Source organism: Epinephelus fuscoguttatus, linkage group LG18 (assembly GCF_011397635.1).
Source record: "Epinephelus fuscoguttatus linkage group LG18, E.fuscoguttatus.final_Chr_v1".
NCBI classification, from domain to species: Eukaryota; Metazoa; Chordata; class Actinopteri; order Perciformes; family Serranidae; genus Epinephelus; species Epinephelus fuscoguttatus.
The window spans coordinates 23164575-23183666 of NC_064769.1; the positions used below are offsets into that span (position 1 = coordinate 23164575).

Consider the following 19092-nt stretch of genomic DNA (forward strand, 5'->3'; position numbering starts at 1 on the left):
GTGTGGACTCTTCTCATGTGGTCCGACAAGTTTCCACTCTGTTTAAAAAAATTTCCACAGGTTTTGCAAGAATACGGCTTCTCACCTGTGTGGACTCTCATGTGAGTTCTTAAATCGGTTGTCCGAGAGAATCTTTTTCCACAGGTGCTGCAAGAATACGGTTTCTCTCCTGTATGGGTTCTCATGTGGGCGAACACTTGGTAATTATGCCTGAAATCTTTTCCACAGGATTTGCAAGAATACGGTCTCTCACCTGTGTGGACTCTCATGTGGACTAACAATTGATCGTTACGTCCAAAATCTTTTCCACAGGTCTCACAAGAATACGGCTTCTCACCTGTGTGGACTCTTCCGTGAGCTTTCAAATCTGCTGTCCGAGAGAATCCTTTCCCACATGTGCTACAACAATATGGCTTCTCACCTGTGTGGGTTGTCAGGTGCTGTTTCAAGTGATGTCCATGTGTGAAAGTTTTCCCACATGTCTCACATTTAAACGGCTTCTCTCCTGTGTGGGTTCTCATGTGGCAAATCAAGTGACTCTTACATCTGAAGTCTTTTCCACATGTTTTGCAACAATACGGCTTCTCACCTGTGTGGATTCTCAGGTGTTTATTGAAATGGGACTCAAACTTGAAAGCTTTCCCACAAGTGCCACATTTATGAGATGTTTTACCTTTACCCGGCTTCTCTCCTGTGTGGGTTCTCGTGTGGCCAGTCAATTGACTATTGTCTCGGAAATCCTTTCCACATTTTTTGCAACAATACGGCTTCTCTCCTGTGTGGACTCTCAGGTGTTTATTGAAATGAGGCTTAACCTTGAAAGCTTTCCCACAAGTGTCACATTTTAAAGGTGTTTTACCTGTGTGAGTATTATGATCAATCTCTGAGAAGTTGGGGTTGTCTACACGCTTAGCGTGACTTCTGCGCTTGTGACGTCTGTTCTGTTCTTCTGGCTCTGCTTCTCCACTTGATGTTGAGTCTCCTTGCTCGTCTCCTTCCTCATCTTCACTCTCAGCTCCATGAGAGCTGTGACAGAGGAGCTGCTGCTCACTTTCCTCATCACTACGAGTCACTAGAAAGGTCTCAGTCTCCTGCTTCACTTCAAGCTGCTCTCCCTCCTGACTGCTGCACACTTCCTCCTCTTCCTCTTTAATCTGTGGAGGCTCTGGCTCCTCTTGGTCCACACTGGACTTCCTCTCCTCAATACAGAGCTGCTGCTCAGCGACAACCTCCTCCTCCTTACACACATCTTGCTGTGGGAGCTCTGGAGGGACACACAACAAAAGGGACACATACTACTCTGATGGCAAACAAGAAAATGCTCACATGGAAAAGTAACCTCACATATTTGACGACTTTGTCAACATTACACTGAAATATATTTCTCTCTGTATTGTCGCGTCATACAATCTAACAATAAAACAAACTTATCACTGATAAATGTCCCTAATGGTTCCTGCAAGAAAGAAGAACATGCTCCACTGACTCCTTAACTCCACACTTTCTACAATGACCAGTTGGATGTTTTCCTAATACAAGAAGTGTACTGTTAAAGTACCTGTGACCTGTTCTTAACCTGCTTAATTACTTGCTCTTTCCTGTTGTCTCCCCTATTTTAACCCCCGTACTTTGTTTTAAACTTCATGTAAGTGTCTTTCTTTTGTCGCACTATCTCACTTCTGACAGTGGAGTGTGTGTTTGTCTTTGTTCCACTTACAGTTGTTGGCATTTTTATGATACATTGTGTAACACCAGCATCAGGGCTGTAACCAGCTGTCTCAATGTCATTTGTTTTACTAAAAGGTGACAGTAACAGAGCAGAGGATTCCTGCTGTATTTAAACTAAGCATGGGAGCTGTTGTGTTGGGTTGATAGTTATCAACATCACCAACCATAATACATGACAATACACAGCTCAGAGAAATGCTGCAGACAAAAAAAGAACTGGTAGGCAGGATGAAAACGTAAGTGATCCAACACCTCTAGAGGGTTTATTATTGTTAAATCATCACAACACAAAGCTTTAGTGTTTGGATACATAGATGAGTTAAAAAAAGAGAACACATGTCTTTGGGCACAGATCATTAATATTCATTCACTTTTCATTACTACTTTATAAGCTGATCTGTTGACAGCACCATGGAGTACATCATCTACAGTTTAGTTTGTAGTCAGCTGTGACGTTGATGCATTTACAAAATACCAAAACATTTTTACCAAATTAAATGTAGCAGACAAAAAAAAGTCTCCAGTTGGCATGAGGTGTCAAGAGGTTTTTCAAAAATGTTTTCAATGTGCTGTAATTCTGTGGCTCCTCATTTCTTTGACTTGTGTGTTTTAATCATGAGCCACCAGAACTGAATCGTCTCCAATATAATTTTTGAAATACAAGGTTACTTGCCTGTGTGTGATTTCATGTGGTTTATCAAATGAGAGTCATCAAAGTATCTTTTCCCGCAGATCTTGCAAAGGTACGGCTTCTCACCGGTGTGGGCTCTTCTCATGTGTGCCAACAACTGATAACTACGTCTGAAATCCTTTCCACATGTCTTGCAAGAATACGGTCTCTCACCTGTATGGGTTCTCATGTGGACTAACAAGGTACTATTCTGTCGAAAATCTTTTCCACAAGTTTTGCAAGAATATGGTCTCTCATCTGTGTGGCCTCTCATATGGACTAACAGATGATAACTGCGTCCAAAATCTTTTCCACATGTTTTGCAAGAATATGGTCTCTCACCTGTGTGGATTCTTGCATGAGCTTTCAAATCATTTGTCCGAGTGAATCCTTTCCCACATGTCTCACATTTAAACGGCCTCTCACCTGTGTGGATTCTCATGTGAACTAACAAGGTACTATTCTGTCGAAAATCTTTTCCACAGGTCTCGCAAGAATATGGTCTCTCACCTGTGTGGATTCTTGCATGAGTTTTCAAATCATTTGTCCGGGAGAATCGTTTCCCACATGTGCTGCAAGAATATGGCTTCTCACCTGTGTGGGTTCTCATGTGATCAACCAATTGGTTCTTATATCGGAAATCTTTTCCACATGTTTTGCAACGATATGGCCTCTCACCTGTGTGGACTCTATTATGAACGTTCAGAGATGACAATTGACTGAAATCTTTCCCACATGTGTTACAACAATACGGCTTCTCTCCTGTGTGGATTCTCAGGTGTCTATCAAATTGAGACTTCAACTTGAAAGCTTTCCCACAAGTGTCACATTTAAAAGGTGTTTTACCTGTGTGAGTATTATGATCAATCTCTGAGAAGTTGGGGTTGTCTACACGCTTAGTGTGACTTCTGCGCTTGTGACGTCTATTCTGTTCTTCTGGCTCTGCTTCTCCACTTGATGTTGAGTCTCCTTGCTCGTCTCCTTCCTCATCTTCACTCTCAGCTCCATGAGAGCTGTGACAGAGGAGCTGCTGCTCACTTTCCTCATCACTACGAGTCACTAGAAAGGTCTCAGTCTCCTGCTTCACTTCAAGCTGCTCTCCCTCCTGACTGCTGCACACTTCCTCCTCTTCCTCTTTAATCTGTGGAGGCTCTGGCTCCTCTTGGTCCACACTGGACTTCCTCTCCTCAATACAGAGCTGCTGCTCAGCGACAACCTCCTCCTCCTTACACACATCTTGCTGTGGGAGCTCTGGAGGGACACACAACAAAAGGAACACATACTACTCTGATGGCAAACAAGGAAATGTTCACATGCGAGCTGGTTTTATAAATATTAGTCTTCTCTTTTGTGGTATTAAAATAATAAAGTGCTACTCACCTGTCCTGTATAACTTTACTTCCGGTTTCCAAACTATATCCAACAGTATGCGCTGACGGTCGATCTCTTTCTCGTACTCGACGATAGTTTTCTCAAAAACTTCCAATATTTCTTCAGCAGCAGCAGTTAGTCTCTCGCTGACAAACCCTCTCAAATACTCAACTGAAGACATTGTTGCTTCATCACAATTACAGTCACTTCAACCTTTCCTCACGGACAGACCTGCTTAAATTCCCTTGCGACTGCGTTTCTGTTGTTTACTTCCGCCGGATGTTGCACTGATAAGTTCCGACTGTGGGGCGTATGTTGGTTTTTTTGTTCCCCCTTTAATTGTTTAAAACCTATATATGGTCACAAGTCTGTTGCTCAAAACAGGCAAATGCTTGAAGATATTACTTCAGAGATAAATGAGCTGAAAGCACTCCATCCCACTGACGTTATTTTAATAGGAGGCGATTGGAATATGGTGCCAGGTGAATGGGAAGATAGATGGCCCTCCAAGTTTAACAATCACCATTTTAATCCCCTTATTGAAAATTTTATTAGAGATAACAGCTTGGTTGATATCTGGAGAACTCAAAACCCAAGAAAAAAACAATACTCCTGGTACAAGCCTAATGGTACCGCTAAATCTAGAATTGACTACTGGCTTGCTACGGATATGCTGGAGAAATTTATCTCTGAAGCTTTAATCTCCAAAGCTCCTTTAACTGATCACTGTATTACTGAAATAACATTGAATTCGAGTGTTAGGAAAAAGAAAAACAAAGGTTACTGGAAATTTAACTCTAACCTACTAAAATATAAAGACTATTGTTCCAAAATTTAAAAAAAAAAAGATAACTGAAATTGAAAGTGATAACAGCATAAATAGTTTTTGTAATAAATGGGAATTCGTTAAATTCAAAATTAGAGAACTGTCTATCAAAACCAGTCAAGAATTAAATAAAAAAAAGTAGAGAAGAAGAAAGCAATTTGTTTTGTGAAATCAATCAGTGTTGTGGCAAACCAGATTTGTCTAGTGAAGACAAGGAAAAATTATTGCTTCTACAATCCAAAATTGATGATATTTATATGAAGAGAGCCCAGGGTGCTTTTGTCAGGTCAAGGGCAAAATGGATGGAGGAGGGAGAAAAAAACACATCATACTTCAGCAGGCTGGAGAAAAAAAAAAGACAGGAAAACAAGGCTATAACTAGTTTGTTGATCAATGGAAGAGAATGCAAGGATAGCAAAATTATTGAGAAAGAAATTTTTATGTTCTATAGCAAATTATATTCATCTGTATACTCTCCTATTGATTCAACCAACTTCTTTGACCAAATTGCAAATTTTAAACCCAACATCAATAACTCATTCAAAACAATTTGTGATTCAGATTTAAAAATAAAAGAATTAGACGCGGTCTGTTTGAAATTGTCACTTAACAAGGCCCCTGGCTCTGATGGGCTCACTGCAAATTTCTATCATTTCTTTTGGAAAGATATTAGAAATCTGTTGTTCAAAGCTATACAAGAATGCATTGCGAAACAAGAGCTAATGTCCGGTATGAAACAAGGGCTGATAACACTAATTCCCAAACACAGCAAAGATAAAAGAGTACTAGATAATTTAAGACCTATTACACTCCTCAACACTGATTATAAATTGCTGTCAGGATGTATAGCTGCTAGACTTAAAGAAGGTTTGTCACAACTTATTGATGAAACGCAATCTGGCTTCCTAAATGGAAGATCTATTCACAACAACATACGACTGGTTTTGGATTTGATCGATTACAGTCATGTATTATCAGAGGAGGGTTCATTCTCTTCCTAGACTTCTATAAGGCTTTCGATTCAGTGGAGCACCCCTTCATATTAAGTACTTTAAATTATTTTGGTTTTGGTCAGAAATTTATAAACCTGATTGGTATGTTATATAAAGATATTAATAGTTGTGTGGCTTTGGAACAAGGTACTTGCCCAAGATTTCAGGTAATAGGGGTATTAGACAGGGTTGCAACAGCTCTCCCTTGTTATTTATTCTAGTAGCCAAGCTATTATCAATTATGATAAAAAATAATGGTATTGAAGGAATAAATATTTTAGAAAGAAATATAATAATAAGTCAATTTGCGGACGATACAACTTTATTTTTAAAAAATGAAAAGCAAATTCCTAAAGTATTAAACTCCATCAACATATTTTCCAAAGCGTCAGGCTTGAAGCTAAATATTGATAAATGTGAAATATTGGCACTTCATGATCAGCCGGCACTGTCAATATGTAACATTTCGGTCAAAAGTCAAGTGAAATACTTGGGTATAGTTATTACTAAGAATAAAGAAACAAGGGAGAGGGAAAACGTTTGTAAAAATGTGGATAAATGTAAAACTATTCTGAATTCTTGGTTACAGAGAGACATTACTGTATTTGGGAGGGTTCTGCTTTCTAAAATGGAGAGTTTGTCAAGAGTTATTTATCCTGCCTTTTCACTTGAAATTTCAAACAAAATGACTAAACTTATTAATAATTTAAACTTCAAATTTATTTGGAAGAACAAATGCCAGTACATTAGAAGAGCTGATGTGGTCAAGAGTATCGAAGAGGGCGGCTTAAATACTATTGACTTCTCAGTTATGAATGGTGCTCTAAAACTAAAATGGCTCAGTTCTTTTATTCTGCACAAAGACTCTTTTTGGTTTACCATTCCAAAAGCAATTTTTCAAAAAATGGGAGGCATTGATTTTCTATTGCGCTGTGATTACAATGTATATAAATTGCCTGTGAAGCTTTCGAATTATCACCAGCAAGTTCTCCTTTACTGGAATCTGATATATAAACACAATTTTACTCTTCACAATTCTCCTTTGTGGAATAATAGATATGTTTTGACCAATCGTAAGTCATTATTTTTGAAGACTTGGTTAGACAAAGGTATTTGGGCAGTATCGCATCTTATGGATAATCAGTGCAAACGACTAACCCACGAGAACCTTTGTGTTAAATATAACCTGCAATGCTGTATCAAAGAATATGAGAAAGTAATGAAAGCCATTCCAACTTCTTTTAAAATGATGACTCAACAACTGGTGATACATTCGAATGTTTCAGAAATGAGATCACTCTGTGTGGAAGGAATCAGCTTAGGAAGCAAACTTTTCTCTAACAAGTTCATTAGAAATGTTTTAACTTCACATTACTACCCTTGTCAACTAAAAAGAAAATATGTTTTAAGCGATTATTCTGTGGTGGAGGCAAAGAAGATAAGGAAGCGATATATGTCTTATCCAATCCCTCATAAAGCAAAAGAGGTTGTATTTAAAATTCTAAATGATATCTATCCTTCTAACCATTTCTTGCACATAAGATTTAATTGGGAAAATAATACATGTGGATTTTGTGAAAGAGACATTGAAACTGTGGAACATATTTTCTTTGAGTGTGAACATGTTTTGGATTTTTGGTTAGCTTTTCAAAGCTGGATGTTAACCAAACAAATCACTTTGCAACAGCTGAATTGGATGTCTATTAAAGTCGGAGTACAGCTAAAAGAGAAAAACTTGGACTTCTTGGTAAACAATTTAATTATACTCGGTAAACATTACATTCACAGATGCAAATTCCTCAAGGTCAAACCCCACATCAACGGATGGAAGAATGAACTGAACCTATACAAGAAATCCTTATTTTTCATGTCTAATAAAAATGCCCTGAGACTTTATTCTTTACTTGAACTATACTTACTCCTCGAGTAAGATCCTCACTGTTTACTTTCGGGGGGTTTTTTTGTTTTAATTTTTTTTTTTTTTTTTTATCTTGACAGTTGTTCCAACATCTTTTATAGTAATTTGTCAAATATGCCTGAAATGTTTGTACTGATGACGTTTATTCAATAAAATTTAAAAAAAAAAAAAAATTGTTTAAAACCAAACCAGCATCAGTGCAGAGACGAGTTGTCCGAATATAATTTGTTGAACTCAGCAGAGGAACTGTCGCCACTTAATTTTATGTCCTAATCAAATCCTGAACGTGTAAACTACACGAAGTAGTCAAGGTGTCTCAATTTTGAGCACTTTTTGACGGCCACTCGCAAATTATGACATTTACATACAAGTTTCATGACAATAAACTCATCAACATGACCAGCCAATAAAATATACAATTAAAAGAAATGCAGCTGTTGCAAACATAAATGAATAAATAAATAACATTTTAAAAAGGAGGGAAAAGGACTCGCTGTAAGATGAAAACATTATTGATCCAACACTAGAGGGTTTGTTACTTGAAATCATCAACGTACAAAGCTTTTCTAACTCTCAGACCTGGAGACACTGTGCTGGAAAAACCTGATTCACTTTTTCATCACGCCCAAACAGATGTTTAAACAAAGTGTCACCCAGCTATGCTGCTGGAAGGAATGTGGAGAAATCATGGTTGACCATGTCCATATTTTCTGGTCTTGTCCTTCTGTTCAGACTCTCAAAAGGAATTAGCAACAATCATTTCAAAAACTTTGGGTTTTAAGATAAGTGATAAGATTGGGTAATATAATATTGGATTAGTTAAAATGAGGTAAGACAAGATAAGATAAGAGATAAGCTAAGAGAAGAGAAGAGAAGAGAAGAGAAGAGAAGAGAAGATACAATGAGATAAGATAAGATTGCATAAAATAAGATGAGCTAAGCTATGCTCAGCTAAGCTTAACCGGGGTCATCCCTATGTTTCCAGGGTTCTATGTTCCCCACTTGCCACCCAAAAAGGTTCTATGTTTCTTGGGTTCTATGTTCCCCGCTCAACCAAAAAGGGTTCTATGTTCCCCGCTTGGTTGAGTGGGGAACATAGAACCCGCGATACATAGATACGCTCCCAGCTAACCTAAGGTAAGATAAGATAAGATTGGATAAGGGATAAGCAAAGCTAGGCTAGGCTAAGCTAAGATTGGATAAGAGATAAGCTAAGCAAAGATAAGATTGGATAAGATAAGAGACAAGCTAAGATAAGAGATAAGCTAAGCTAGGTTTAGCTAAGATAAGATTGGATAAGATAAGATAGGATTGGATAAGATAAGAGATAGGATAAACTAAGCTCAGACCATATCGGATAAGATAAGATAAGGGGGCAATCACACAGAAATGAGACACGGACGCTGCAAAGACGGTTGAAACGCTGGAAGCGCTTATTCAATGCGTGCTAGTTACTGGCGTCTGATGCTCAAAAAGTTGAAAATATTTTAACTTTTCAGCACCTATGCGCATCTAAAAAGAAACATCTACAAAAACACGCCTCTAAAAAGACACCGGAAAAACGGCCGTCTGAAAAGATGCATGAACACTGGTCAGATGCGCCGTATCATAGGAAAACAATGGTTTTACTGGCGTTGCGTTTCTGGCGTTTCATCTCGGTGTGATCACTCCCTAAGACAAGATAAGATAGGACTGGATAACATAATTTCAGACAATATAAGATAGGATAAGATAAGATATGAGACAAGCTAAACCAAGATAAGCTAAGAGAAGACACAAGCTATCCTAATTTAGGTTAGATAAGTCAGGATAAGATAAGAGACAAGCTAAGTTAAGATAAGCTGTGCTACGCTAAGACTGTAAAAGAAAATAAAAAAACAGTAACAGAACAGTGGCTTCCTGCTCCAGTACTATGCTCATGAAAATGTGTGAAACACTTGTTATGGAGTGTCTTAATTTTGAGCAGTTTTTGACAACCATTTGCAAACTAGTGGTTTTATGCAAATAGAGTTATCAACATCACCAACCATAATACATGACAATACACAGCTCAGAGAAATGCTGCAGACAAAAAAAGAACTGGTAGGCAGGATGAAAACATAAGTGATCCAACACCTCTAGAGGGTTTATTATTGTTAAATCATCACAATACAAAGCTTTAGTGTTTGGATACATAGATGAGTTAAAAAAAGAGAACACATGTCTTTGGGCACAGATCATTAATATTCATTCACTTTCATTACTACTTTATAAGCTGATCTGTTGACAGCACCATGGAGTACATCATCTACAGTTTAGTTTGTAGTCAGCTGTGGCGTTGATGCATTTACAAAATACCAAAACATTTTTACCAAATTAAATGTAGCAGACAAAAAAAAGTCTCCAGTTGGCATGAGGTGTCAAGAGGTTTTTCAAGTATGTTTTTCAATGTGCTGCAATTCTGTGGCTCCTCACTTCTTTGACTTCTTGTGTGTTTTAACCACGAGCCACCAGAACTGAATCGTCTCCAATATGATTTTTGAAATACAAGGCTACTTGCCTGTATGTGAATTCATGTGGTTTATCAAATAAGACTCATCAAAGTATCTTTTCCCGCAGATCTTGCAAAGGTACAGTTTCTTACTGGTGCAGGCTCTTCTCGTGTGGACCAACAAATTACAACTGCGTCTGAACTCCTTTCCACATGTCTTGCAAGAATACGGCTTCTCACCTGTGTGGATTCTCATGTGGACCAACAAGGTACTATTCTGTCGAAAATCTTTTCCACAGGTCTTGCAAGAATATGGTCTCTCATCTGTGTGGATTCTTACATGAGCTTTCAAATCATTTGTCCGAGTGAATCCTTTCCCACATGTCTCACATTTAAACGGCCTCTCACCTGTGTGGATTCTCATGTGAACTAACAAGGTACTATTCTGTCGAAAATCTTTTCCACAGGTCTCGCAAGAATATGGTCTCTCACCTGTGTGGATTCTTGCATGAGTTTTCAAATCATTTGTCCGGGAGAATCGTTTCCCACATGTGCTGCAAGAATATGGCTTCTCTCCTGTGTGGGTTGTCAGGTGGTGATTCAAGACAGCTCTATGTGTGAAATCTTTCCCACATGTCTCACATTTAAACGGCTTCTCTCCTGTGTGGGTTGTCATGTGGCCAATCAAGTGGCTCTTACATCGAAAATCTTTTCCACATGTTTTGCAACAATACGGCTTCTCACCTGTATGGATTCTTTTATGAACGTTCAGAGCTGACATATCACTGAATTTGTTCCCACATGTGTTACAACAATACGGCTTCTCTCCTGTGTGGATTCTCAGGTGTCTATTAAAATGATACTTAAACTTGAAAGCTTTCCCACAAGTGTCACATTTAAAAGGTGTTTTACCTGTGTGAGTATTATGATCAATCTCTGATAAGTTGGGGTTGTCTACACGCTTAGTGTGACTTCTGCGCTTGTGACGTCTATTCTGTTCTTCTGGCTCTGCTTCTCCACTTGATGTTGAGTCTCCTTGCTCGTCTCCTTCCTCATCTTCACTCTCAGCTCCATGAGAGCTGTGACAGAGGAGCTGCTGCTCACTTTCCTCATCACTACGAGTCACTAGAAAGGTCTCAGTCTCCTGTTTCACTTCAAGCTGCTCTCCCTCCTGACTGCTGCACACTTCCTCCTCTTCCTCTTTAATCTGTGGAGGCTCTGGCTCCTCTTGGTCCACACTGAAGCTCCTCTCCTCAATACAGAGCTGCTGCTCAGCGACAACCTCCTCCTCCTTACACACATCTTGCTGTGGGAGCTCTGGAGGGACACACAACAAAAAGAACACATACTACTCTGATGGCAAACAAGAAAATGCTCACATGGAAAAGTAACCTCACATATTTGACGACATTGTCAACTTTACACTGAAATATATTTCTCTTTATATTGTCGCGTCATACAATCTGACTTCAATCAAACTTATCACTGATGAATGTCCCTAATGGTTCCTGCAAGAAAGAAGAACATGCTCCACTGACTCCTTAACTCCACACTTGCTACAATGACCAGTTGGATGTTTTCCTTGTTAACTTGGCATTGTCTTCTATTATATTATTTACGGTTCTCATCCCTGCGCCACTCTAGAGGAAAAGTGGTTCTCCTCCATGCGGGCGGGACGCATGCGCAGTGTGAGTTAGTGAAACAAATGTAAACTCTAAGGTTGTACCAGTACTGTTGGCTATAATCACATGTTGAGTCAATAAAAGTGACTAAAACAAATAAACGTTGTGTTTATTCAAGTAAGAGTTAACACTGGTAGCAGAGGATGGTTGGAAGGTGGCTGCAAAGTACAAAGTACCGCCGAAGTTCGACGAGACCAGGCCATACGAGTGTTGGAAAAATGAAGTCAACATATGGATGCGGGTCACTGAACTCGACAAGAAGAAGCAGGCGCTGGTGGTTGCGTTGGGACTGGAAGAAAAAGGAGAGAGCATACGAAGTGTATTCTCATTTTGATGGCATAATGAAAGACAGTTCAGTTTCAATGGTCAACTACATTATCGACTTTGAACAGCGATACAACCGGATGAAAACGTATAACATGACGCTCCCAGGTGCTGTGTTAGCCTTTACACTGTTGGACACAGCTTGTCTCTACGAGAGAAACAGACAACTTGCACTGACAGCGTGTACAGAGCTGATGTTCTCATCAATGAATTCGGCACTCAAGCAGATTTTTGGAAGGAACATGGCAGTCTCGTCACAAGGAATACAACTAAACCGCCCGAGACGCAGCTTTCTTCACAGAACCAAGACAAGGAAAAGTCAAACAGTGCACAACATTTCAAAGTGGACAACAAAAGCAACCGCTGCCAGGTACCAACCCACTGGATAAGTTTGGTAAGCGGTCAAGATGTGTGGTGTGTCAAAGCACTTTTCACTGGGCTAAGGACTGCCCCCACAAGAAGAGTGAACAAGTACGATTAACTGAAGATGAAAATGTAGCGGAAGTTAACATCACGTTGATCACTAAATCCCCCATGTCTGACTCCGACATTTTTCTGACTGAATCCCTAGGATCAGCTATCATAGACACTGCTTGCACTCGTACAGTATGTGGGGAGAAATGGCTTGACAGTTATGTTGATGATCTCACTGAGGAAAAAGTGCACAAGATTATGGAAACAGAAAATCCCAGTTGTAGACCATTTCGGTTTAGAGATGAGAATTTAGTGTATTCCACCAGAAAAGTGAAGCTACCTGCTAAAATAGGACAAACAAAATGTCACATTGAAACTAAAGTGGTCAAAGCTAACATTCCACTGCTGCTGAGTAAAACATCCCTGAAGAAGGCAGGAGCTATCTTAGACATGGCAGATGACAGAGCAGTGATGTTTAAGCAGCCTGCACCACTTGAATTCACTAGTTCAGGACACTACTGTGTGGACATAAGAGACAAAGATAGCATAAGAAGTCAAATCAAAGATGTGGTACTAGCAGCCACAGATGGAGAGTCAAACTGAAGATGAGGCCCTGACAGTGACAGAGAACATGTCCCCAGAAGAGAAACGCAAAGTCCTTCTCAAGCTTCACAAACAGTTTGGCCATGCCTCAACAGACAGGCTGCAGAGACTTATTCAAAGCTCAGGGAATAAAGACAAAGAATGCCTCACTATTTTGCAACAAATAGTACATTAATGTGACATATGCCAGAGGTACAGCAAGACCAAGCCAAAGCCGGCTGTGGGTCTGCCTCTAGCTACGGAGTATAATGAAACGGTGGCAGTGGACCTGCACAAGTTAGAACCTGGTCTATGGTATCTACATATTATCGACCATTTCACACATTTCAGTGCAGGAAATATTGTGAAGACAAAGAAATCCTCTGAAATTGTCAACTCCTTCATTCACACATGGATAAGCGTCCATGGTCCCCCACGGAGATTATACAGTGATAATGGCAGAGAATTCAACAATGAGAAGTTCAGAGACATGGCCGGGAACTTCAACATTGAGACGAGGACAACAGCAGGATACAGTCCATGGAGCAACAGCCTACTGGAAAGGCACAATCAGACTCTCACAGACATCATCCAGAAGGTGAAATGAGAAAATGGATGTGACTGGCACACAACCCTAGACTGGGCCCTCATGGCTAAGAACTGTTTGCATAATGTTCATGGTTATAGTCCACATCAACTTGTTTTTGGTCAGAACCCTAACCTCCCCCTGTATTAGCTGATGAGCCACCTGCACTAGAAGGCACTACAGTAAGTGTGAAGGTAGGAGAACACATATTAGCTTTGCACACTTCTAGGAAAGCCTTCACTGAAGCTGAATGTTCAGAGAGGATTAGAAGAGCACTGCGAAAAATATGAGGCAGGAGACAAAGTCTAATACAAACGAGCTGACAACGCAGAATGGAAGGGACCGGGGTAGTTATTGGTCAGGATGGAGCTGTTGTATTTGTTAGGCATGGTGGAACCCTTGTTAGAGTGCATCACTCAAGGCTTAATAAGGTACACACGCAAGAACAGGAAAAGCAAACTGGTGATGCTCGCAGTGAAACAAAAGGTGACAAAGGCATCAAAAACAGAGTAGTAAATAGTGAACTTGACACAAACAGTGACTATGAACAGGACAGTGACAGAGCGGTAAATACTAAAGGACCAGTACACCCACTAGTGAGCCAAACCCAAACCAATGTGACGCAAATGGCAATGGAGCAAAATGTCAGTGGTAACCCTGTTTCTTCTACAGGCGTAAAGTTAAAAACAGGACAGACTGTAACCTTTATGAAAAGTGATGAATGTGTTCCATACAGAGCCAAAGTTTTAGGCAGAGCAGGCAAAGCCACAGGACAGCACAAAGATTGGTATAACCTACAACATACTGAACCTGATGGCAGTTATGGACAAAAGGAGGCAGTTGACATGTCAGGGATGCTGATGTTCTTATAACAAAAGACATCTCATTTGACACAGCTAAACAGGATGAAATAAAGAACTGGCACAATAATGATGTTTTTGAGGAAGTTGAGGATGCAGGTCAAAAGTGTGTTTCCACCAGATGGGTCTGTAGTCTCAAAGAAACTGACAAGGGTATTGTGCCTAAAGCCAGACTGGTAGCCAGGGGTTTTGAAGAATTTAATATCCAAGAGCTACAGAAAGATTCCCCAACCTGTGCCTCAGAATCTCTAAGGTTACTGTTAACAATAATTTGTCAAAATAAGGGGCAAGTCCACTCCATGGACATCAAATCTGCATTTTTTGCAGGGCATGAAACTGTCTAGGGACCCATTAAAGGCACTTTTCTGTTTTCTTAAAAAAAGAATAGGGAGATTGTCAACTTGGAATTCTCTTCTATTATATTATTTACGGTTCTCATCCCTGCGCCACTCTAGAGGAAAAGTGGTTCTCCTCCATGCGGGCGGGATACATGCGCAGTGTGAGTTAGTGAAACGAAAGTAAACTCTGAGGTTGTACCGGTACTGGTGGCTATAACCACATGCTGAGTCAATAAAAGTGACTAAAAGAAATAAATGTCGTGTTTATTCAAGTAAGAGTTAACATTCCTAATACAAGAAGTGTACTATTCAAGTAGCTGTGACCTGTTCTTAATCTGCTTATAATTACTTGCTCTTTCCTGTTGTCTCCCCTATTTTAACCCCTGTACTTTGTTTTAAACTTCATGTAAGTGTCTTTCTTTTGTCGCACTATCTCACTTCTGACAGTGGAGTGTCTGTTTGTCTTTGTTCCACTTACAGTTGTTGGCATTTTTATGATACATTGTGTAACACCAGCATCAGGGCTGTAACCAGCTGTCTTAATATCATTTGTTTTACAAAAAGGCGACAGTAACAGAGCAGAGGATTCCTGCTGTATTTAAACTAAGCATGGGAGCTGCTGTGTTGGGTTGACAGTTATCAACATCACCAACCATAATACATGACAATACACAGCTCAGAGAAATGCTGCAGACAAAAAAAGAACTGGTAGGCAGGATGAAAACGTAAGTGAACCAACACCTCTAGAGGGTTTATTATTGTTAAATCATCACAACACAAAGCTTTAGTGTTTGGATACATAGATGAGTTAAAAAAGAGAACACATGTCTTTGGGCACAGATCATTAATATTCATTCACTTTTCATTACTACTGTATAAGCTGATCTGTTGACAGCACCATGGAGTACATCATCTACAGTTTAGTTTGTAGTCAGCTGTGACGTTGATGCATTTACAAAATACCAAAAAATACCAAATTAAATGTAGCAGACAAAAAAAGACAGGTCTCCAGTTAGCATGACGTGTCGAGGTGTTTTAAGTGTGCTTTTCAACATGCTATTATTCTGTGGCTCCTCACTTCTCTGAGTTCCTGTGAATTTAAACCATGAGCCATGAGAACTGAATTGTCTCCTACATGTTTTCTGAAATACAAGGCTACTTGCCTGTATGTGATTTCATGTGCCTTGTTAAATGGGACCCATCAAAGTATCTTTTCCCGCAGATCTTGCAAAGGTATGGCTTCTCACCGGTGTGGGCTCTTCTTGTGTGGACTAACAATGTACTGCTTTGTCCAAAATCTTTTCCACAGGTTTTGCAAGAATACGGCTTCTCACCTGTGTGGACTCTCATGTGGACTAACAAATGATAACTGCGTCCAAAATCTTTTCCACACGTTTTGCAAGAATACGACTTTTCACCTGTGTGGATTCTTGCGTGAGCTTTCAAATCTGCTGTCCGAGAGAATATTTTCCACATGTGTTGCAACAATACGGCTTCTCACCTGTGTGGACTCTTTTATGAACGTTCAGAGTTGACATATGACTGAATGTTTTTCCACATGTATTACAACAATACGGCTTCTCACCTGTGTGGATTCTTTTATGAGTGTTCAGAGATGACATTCGATTGAATGTTTTCCCACATGTATTACAACAATACGGCTTCTCTCCTGTGTGGATTTTAATGTGTTTATTCAAATACCACTTAAACTTGAAAGCTTTCCCACAAGTGTCACATTTAAAAGGTGTTTTACCTGTGTGAGTATTATGATCAATCTCTGATAAGTTGGGGTTGTCTACACGCTTAGTGTGACTTCTGCGCTTGTGACGTCGACTCTGTTCTTCTGGCTCTGCTTCTCCACTTGATGTTGAGTCTCCGTGCTCGTCTCCTTCCTCATCTTCACTCTCAGCTCCATGAGAGCTGTGACAGAGGAGCTGCTGCTCACTTTCCTCATCACTACGAGTCACTAGAAAGGTCTCAGTCTCCTGCTTCACTTCAAGCTGCTCTCCTCCTGACTGCTGCACACTTCCTCCTCTTCCTCTTTAATCTGTGGAGGCTCTGGCTCCTCTTGGTCCACACTGGACTTCCTCTCCTCAATACAGAGCTGCTGCTCAGCGACAACCTCCTCCTCCTTACACACATCTTGCTGTGGGAGCTCTGGAGGGACACACAACAAAAGGAACACATACTACTCTGATGGCAAACAAGAAAATGCTCACATGCGACCTGGTTTTATAAATATTAGTCTTCTCTTTTGTGGTATTAAAATAATAAAGTGATACTCACCTGTCCTGTATACCCTTACTTCCGGTTTCCAAGCTATATCCAACAGTCTGCGCTGACGGTCGATCTCTTTCTCGTACTCGACGATAGTTTTCTCAAAAACTCCCAATATTTCTTCAGCAGCAGCAGTTAGTCTCTCGCTGACAAACCCTCTCAAATACTCAACTGTAGACATTATTGCTTCATTACAATTACAGTCACTCCAACTTTTCCTCATGGACAAACCTGCTTAAATTCCCTCGCGACTGGTGCGTTTCTGTTGTTTACTTCCGCTGGTGTTACACCATTAAGTTCCGACAGTCTTCTTCTTTGGTTTCGGCAGACTAGACGCGTCCAAGGCGTATTGCTGCCCTCTTCTGTTTCCATGCGATTTCTTCTAGTGCTTAATCATATTCTGCTGTATATTCCAATGTAATGTAGATACTGCAGCAGCAGCAGCTTCATCTTGATCCAGTCTTCCATATTCAGCTGTGTGTACATGTTAAAACAGTCTCTCCAGCTGCTCCCTATTCTCTGAAAAGTTTCCTCCTTTGAGATGAGCATCTCTTGCATTGTAAAATAACATGGGTCACAGTCTCTGGTTCTCCACACTCACATTGTCCATTCGGGTGCTTCCCAGTCAGGGCCAGCCCACTTCTAAGACCACAGTGACCAAGTCTTATTCTGGTGATAACAACAGCGTCTCTCCTGCTGCAACCAAAGCAATTATTACTTTTCCCTATGTTCTTTTGTATATTATAAAATATCCTACCTTTGCTTTCCTTATCCCATGAGTTCTGCCACATTTCCTTTGCTGCCTGGTTTATTACAGATGAGTATTCTGGTGGTCCAAAATCCAGTTCCAATTTTACTTTATCCTGTTTTATTGCGTTTTTAGCCACAATGTCTGCTTCCTCATTTCCCTGTATGCCCACATGTGCTGGTACCCTAAGTTCCAACAGTAGAGCGTCTATTGTCTTTTCTTCTGTTCCGCTTCCATTTGTCGGCCTTTTTACAGAACATTATTTTATTGCAGAGACGCGTTGTTTCATTATCATTTGTGTGAACTCAGCATAGGAACAGTTGTTACTTAATTTTATGTCCTCATCAAATCAAAGTGGAAAATGTGGAAAATACACAAAGTAGTCAAGGTGTCTCAACTTTGAGCACTTTTTGACAGCCACTCACAAATCATGATACAAGTTTATGACAATAAACTCATCAACATGACCAGCCAATACAATATACAATTAGGAGGAATGCCGCTGCTGCAAACATAAATGAATAAATAAATAACATTTTAAAAAGGAGGGAAAAGGACTCGCTGTAAGATGAAGACATAATTGATCCAACACTAGAGGGTTTGTTAATTGAAATCATCAACATACAAAGCTTTTCTAACTCTCAGACCTGGAGACACTGTGCTGAAAAAACCTGATCCACTTTTTCATCATGCCCAAACAGATGTTTAAACAAACTGTCATCCAGCTATGCTGCTGGAAGGAATGTGGAGAAATCATGGCTGACCATGTCCATATTTTCTGGTCTTGTCCTTCTGTTCAGACTCTCTGAAAGCAATTAGCAACAATCATTTCAAAAACTTTGATTGTAAGAAAAGAGATGAGATAAAATTGAATAAGACAAGATATAAGCTAAACTAAGCTAAGATTGGATAAGAGAAGAGAAGAGATAAGCCAAGCTAAGCTAAGTGAAACTAAGATAAGATAAGATAAGATAAGATAAGATTGGATAAGATAAGAGATAAGCTAAGCTAGGTTTAGCTAAGCTAAGATTGGATAAAATAGGACTGGATAAGAGATAGGATAAGCTAAGCTATACTAAGATCATTTAAGATAAGAGATAAGCTAAGATAGGATTGGATAATTTATGACAGTATAAGATTGGATAAAATATGAGACAAGATAATCTAAAATAAGCTAAGATAATAAGATAAGATAAGATAAGATAAGATAAGATAAGATAAGATAAGATAAGATAAGATAAGATAGGCAACAGTAACAGAGCAGAGGCTTTCTGCTGTAGTTAAACTAAGCATAGGAGCTGTTGTG

At 39.7% G+C, this 19092-nt stretch overlaps 1 pseudogene; it reads right to left on the reverse strand.

The window, feature by feature from the left end:
- LOC125878551 (uncharacterized) overlaps nt 1-19092 on the reverse strand; it is a 69638-nt pseudogene that overhangs the window by 6688 nt on the left and 43858 nt on the right.